The sequence below is a fragment of the Cryptotermes secundus genome, unplaced genomic scaffold (assembly GCF_002891405.2).
Source record: "Cryptotermes secundus unplaced genomic scaffold, Csec_1.0 scaffold1065, whole genome shotgun sequence".
Lineage (NCBI taxonomy): Eukaryota > Metazoa > Arthropoda > Insecta > Blattodea > Kalotermitidae > Cryptotermes > Cryptotermes secundus.
Genome location: NW_019737400.1, coordinates 135,415 through 141,105, shown reverse-complemented (window position 1 = coordinate 141,105; position 5,691 = coordinate 135,415). Strand labels below are relative to the sequence as shown.

General features: G+C 40.9%; 1 long non-coding RNA gene across 2 annotated transcripts in view; it reads left to right on the top strand.

The window, feature by feature from the left end:
* The window catches only part of LOC111870396, a 400,443-nt gene that overhangs the window by 336,002 nt on the left and 58,750 nt on the right, over positions 1-5,691 (top strand). For both annotated transcript variants that reach the window (XR_002843844.2, XR_004513657.1), the window contains one exon: positions 2,063-2,189. This is a non-coding gene — a long non-coding RNA (uncharacterized LOC111870396). The remainder of the gene's footprint in view (positions 1-2,062; positions 2,190-5,691) is intronic.

Below are 5,691 nucleotides of genomic sequence, written 5' to 3'. Positions count from 1 at the left end.
AGGCAAACTTCTGGCGCTGTGAGGACACAGCCTTGCTGGGCAAGCAGATTCCTGACCTACTTGCCATTACTGATGTTTACAAGTTGCGGCAATAACTGTGCAACACTGTTCGCTAGGCGCGAACATTTTTGGGCCGTGGCTTCTTCTACTATCTCGAATTTTGGGGCATAACACCCTCTATCTTTCCTTCAATAACTTCTTTTAATAGTATGGAAATATATCGATTTGAGATCTAGTGCAGTGTGGAAGTTTCGAAAAGTGAACAGTTACCTGAAGACCGAAACATGTAGCAATTGATGTGATTTTAATATTATTTTGAGTTAAGGAGAGAATATTTTTAACTTGCATTAAAGACTTAAGTGAATGAGTGCGTGATTCATGAATGCAACAGGATCCTGAAATGTAATATAATGTCATACAGTTATGGAATATAACCAATGGCTTTAAATGTACAATGGATTATGAAATTTTATATGGACGGACAGAGAAACGGAGAAATATTTCTTTCAAGACGTTTTATAACCCGAGTAAATTGGTCCAAGCTGTAACGCTTCTACCTTTTATTCTTGATGTAACCCTTTCGAATCTTATCCCAATCACCGAATATCCTGAATGGGCTTTTTCTGGTTTTCTTAAGTCTCGTCAGGCAGATTCCGGAATAGCCTGAAATAGGCCACGACCGCTTCCTTCCACATCCATTCCAATTCAGTAATCACTGTCATCCAATAACGAGTCTGTGCTTTTGCACAGCTGACGTCGTTTTAAATTTTCCCCATTGTTGATGTAAATTATACTTTTCGCCAAGTAAAATTAGAATGATCAAGTCAAGGAGGATATGATTGGCAAGGCATGTAGCACGTATGGGAAGGAGAGAAATGCATATAGAATATTGGTGGGGGAGCCAGATGGAAAGAGACCACTGGGAAGACAAAGGCGTAGGTGGGTGGACATTATTAAAATGGATCTTAGAGAGACAGGATGGGATGGGATGGATTGGATTGATCTGGCTCAGGATAGGGACCAGTGTAGGGCTCTTGTTAACACGGTAATGAACATTCGCGTTCATAAAATGTTGGGAAGTTCTTGGGTAGCTGCACAGCTGACTGTTTCGCAAGAAGCGCTCAGCTCAATTAAGTTAGTTAGATAAACTATCCCTGTAACAGGCCGTGAGGACCCATAGGTGTATGAGACGTCGATGCTCCCACATTTTCTGTAGACATTCGGCTCATAGGTGGCCTTTTTTGCCGGCCGCCCTTTACCCCCCCCCAGGAAGATTGCTGTACTCATTTCTCTTAGAGGCTGAGTCGACCCAGGGCCACAGTGCGGCTGTAAGGATTAGGTCAATTGAAAAATCCACCTCATCTGGACACGAACCCACCACCTTCCGGCTTGTAGTATAGTGCCTCAAGCAAGCTACTGTGTGCCCCTTGTCAGTTAATGTAATTATCTGTTTACACAGGTTCTGTTATTTTAATATTCTCCATTGTTAATATAACTATATGTTTATACATCTGTCATTGTTGTAAATTCTCCATTGTCGATATAACTATATGTTTATACATCTGACTTACTTACTTACGGAGCTGAGCCCTTCTTGAGGAGCCGCCAATTCTGCAGCTACTGCAGAATTTCCCAGCATTTTATGGAACCCGAAGATTCATCACCGTGTTCACAAGAGCCCTCCACTGGTCCCTATCCTGAGCCAGATCTATCCAATCCATACCATCCCATCCTGTCCCTCTAAGATCCATTCTAATATTGTCCACCCACCTACGCCTTGGTCTTCCCTGTGGTATCCTTCCTTCTGGCTTTCCCACCAATACCCTATACGCATTCCTCGTCTCCCCCATTCGTGCTACATGACCTGTCCACCTCATCCTCCTCGACTTGATCACTCTAATTATACTTGGAAAAGAGCACAAGTTATGAAGCGTTTATACATCGGACATTGTTCTAAATTAACCACTGCTAATGTTAACTTTATGTTTGTTCAGGTGTCATTGTACAAAATTGATCTTCTTCAGCGTGTTACTGTCTCTTTACACAATTGTCATTGTTTCAGATCTTCCACCTCTAAGAGAACTGTCTGTTTACTCAGCTGTTGGTATGTCTACATTCCTCTGCGACCGAAATGTGTGTGGGTGGCAGACATAACCTATATGATTACGTCACGAGTTACGTAGGAGCCGGTGAGTGACACGCTGTATCAGTTCCGCCTACACTCGCTTTTCTGCTTGCAGAAGTTGCTGATTGACACCATTTCTCTATACCATGTTGCCACTAGTTCTTTTTAATGGGTGTTACAGCTATGAAAACCGTCTTGAAGGGATTTCTATTTAAAATTGAGTGGTCTGCTTTGTATTCATGTTGTTACGGGAAACATTATCCTGACATTGATATCCTATCACTTGCAAGTAAGCGACAACTTTGATAAATGACTGGAAAAACGTTTCAACTCCAACTGATTGATGGATGAGCCTCATTTTGTGACTCTTTAATAACTGGTTTTCTTAACAGAGCTACTTTTTCTGTTGGAATTTTCATAAATCATCATTTGCATAGAAATTGTTCTTAGAGAACATTCATCTGTGACTACTGAAGGATTTCTTTTGACCGTAGATATTTTCTCTTCCTTGATGGATGTTGCGGATTTGTTCAATACCTATTTCTCAATTATGTGCATTTTTTGTTGTCGTTTTAATGGACCCTACTTTGACAAGTTTCATTTGGGGGAATATTCTTTTTATTTGTCCTAATTTATGTGCAGCGTTCTGAATGATAGTTCGGTCTCCCACTACGGGCAGAGTGGGGCCACCTACCGTTAAGATAAATAAGTAAGGTAAAGTTGCCCCCGGAGAAGTTCATGGAGGTAAGCCTAGCCCACTGGGACTGTAGTTCCCAGTAAAAAATAAAAGTTGCCCCTCTGCTTTACTAATTAAGCATTACGTCATGAAGGCGTATGTGGAATGGATGTATAGATCCACATTTTCTTGATCTCGGCACTAGCTGGAGGTGAATTTTCAGCTTCACGCCTTGTCCGCTTTGCTCTCGGAGAAAGAACCCCCAGTTCCCATTGGATAGGAGGCTGGGTGGGCCCTAGGACCAGTCTGGATGACGTGGAGAAGAGAATCTTCACTTTACCGAGATTCGAACCCTCACCCCTCCGTCGTCTAGTCCGTAGCCAGTCGCTATACCGACTGAGCTCTCCCGGCTCACGGGGCCGGTTGCCGCAGCGTTATAATATATTTACATAAGAGACTCTAAAGAACAGGTTGTCTGTCACAGAACTTGGACATGGAGGCAGTGCCAGCATTCAAAACGTCATATGTGTTTTGTATAGAGACAATGGTTAACATGAGAGAACAGACTACTGTAATGATTCGAAGTCACTCTCAAAATTTTTACGCCCAAATTAACGGTATAATTTGAATTAATTAAACGTCAGGATGCAGAACGAGGGTAACAGAATAAGTTGTTATTTCCAACGTTCGGGTTAACGAGAAATTGAGTAAGAGTGGAGCTCAGAAAGTAACTTAAAAGACGTCCAGAAACTTCATCACAGCATTCACGAAAGCCGCCATTTTGCCTCCTCCTTACTAAGTTAAGTGCATTAGAGATGTGGGACTCTCACAGGTATGACTGTGAAGATGAACTTTTTTTTCTGAAATATGACGCCATGCACTGTAATCAATCGTTACCGACGTTTCGGAGGAATATGCTAATGCAATCTTTGTTACACCTCATAGGATAGTAATTTTAACTGAAATTAATTTTGCTGTTTGTTTTCCTGTTCCTCAGGGATCCATGGAAATATTCTGTGAGTAGATGTTCCATCTGCTTTCGTTCGTTGAATATTTCTTACCAAATACCTGAAGTACGAATTATCAACTGGAAAAATAAATAAATAAATAAAATAAAATAAAAAAATAAAAAAGAACAGTTTTAATAGAATTAAAAAAAGGAATCTGTAACAAAGAACTAGAAAGAATCATAAAGGTGAAGCGGTCTCTACATTATTATGAACTTGTAAGGTGGAGACATGTGGAAGTAAAGGTTATAAGGAACTGACAACGTAGCACACTATCAGCGTACGAACATAACAAGAAGCCACGACGTCAAGACTGCCCCTGCAAATTAAATCGCCTCCCGCACTGGTTTATGGATTTATTACGTATTTCCCCGTTTACTTGTTCTTTCCATGTAATTCTTTGTCATTTCATGATTTAATAATAGATAAGAAATGAAAATACTTGTATGAAGGTCCCTTTTCGGATTCTGATTTTCTTGGTTGTGACACAGCATCTTGTTGGCCGATACGGACGTTTCGGCAGAATATGCTGTTTCCATTATCAGGTATGGAGCGTGTAGTTTCAGAAATCGGCTCGATAACGTAAGCACGTTAAAAGGAAGGTGAGATGAAGTCAAATTGGACTAGATAAAAATGGAGATCGGTTAGAGGAAATATAAGACAAGAAGGAAGACCGCCGATTTAAGGGAAAAAACTTATTTATCATCATAGATGGAAAAATGCGTTTACATAATGGCTGTTTTATTTAAATATTTGTATATTCTAATGTTTTGTTAGCTAATTTGTTTCTTGTCAAGACACGTCCCTCATCACCTCGATCTTGGGGTGCTTCAAACTAAGTTCATGCCTCAGAGAGAGAGAGAGAGAGAGAGAGGTCATGCTTTAGAACTATGTGCAGCACTGGGATTCCTGATACATAATTCATGGCTTCTAATATTATCTAAGTTTCCAGAAGCATTGGAGAGGCACGTCGTGATACCGTAAAGACACAGTATGAATCCTAGGAACACAGTTAATATCAACACAGTAATCTGTCTCCAGTTTAGTTATAGGATGTACAAAATCTATCTATGACTCTACAGACCTTGTGGACCTTGGCCGATTTTTCAGTTTCCTGATCTATACACAGTCGGTATGACTCCTTTGATTGGGGATCCGCAAGGCCGCTACCTACACACAGAACAACATCAACAAAATATAAGCACACAGACATCCATGCCTTGAGTGGAATTCGAACCCACGATTCCAGTGTTCGAGGGGCCGAAGGTGATTCGCGCCTTAGACCGCGCGGCCACTTTGATCTGCGGATGTACCAAATGCGTGCCTGTAATCCTCATTGGCTACTGAGACAGCGAGAAAGTAATGAGTCTGGACTGTGGTCTGTTTGGTTGTGATGTCATGTGGTTTCGTAGGTGGTTAGCAACATCTGGAACAATATTGTGCCCTTAAAAAAACCAAGAAGGGAGATGGAAAGTTGTCTAAAAGATACTGGGGAAACCGGATCATGGAGTACAGGACTTCGACACAGTTCAGTACAGTTTCATAGGTATATTATCTAGAACGAACGAATTCCCTTACCTCACATAATCTGTGATATATTCAGAGATGATCCTAATTTGAAAACTAGAATCGTAGCCTTTTTACTAGCAACTGGCATTTCTCACGTTAAATGAATGTTACCAGCCTTTTCAACCTGCTACTAAGCCTGGCCTGCTCCAGTGCAATTATCAGCACAGTACTTAACTATCTGACTGCTACGTGTATAGAGGATCTGCTGCTACTACTACAACTAACTTACTAACTACTGCTACTACTACTAACTTACTAACTACTACTACTACTACTACTACTACTACTACTACTACTTCTACATTCATTCTCAA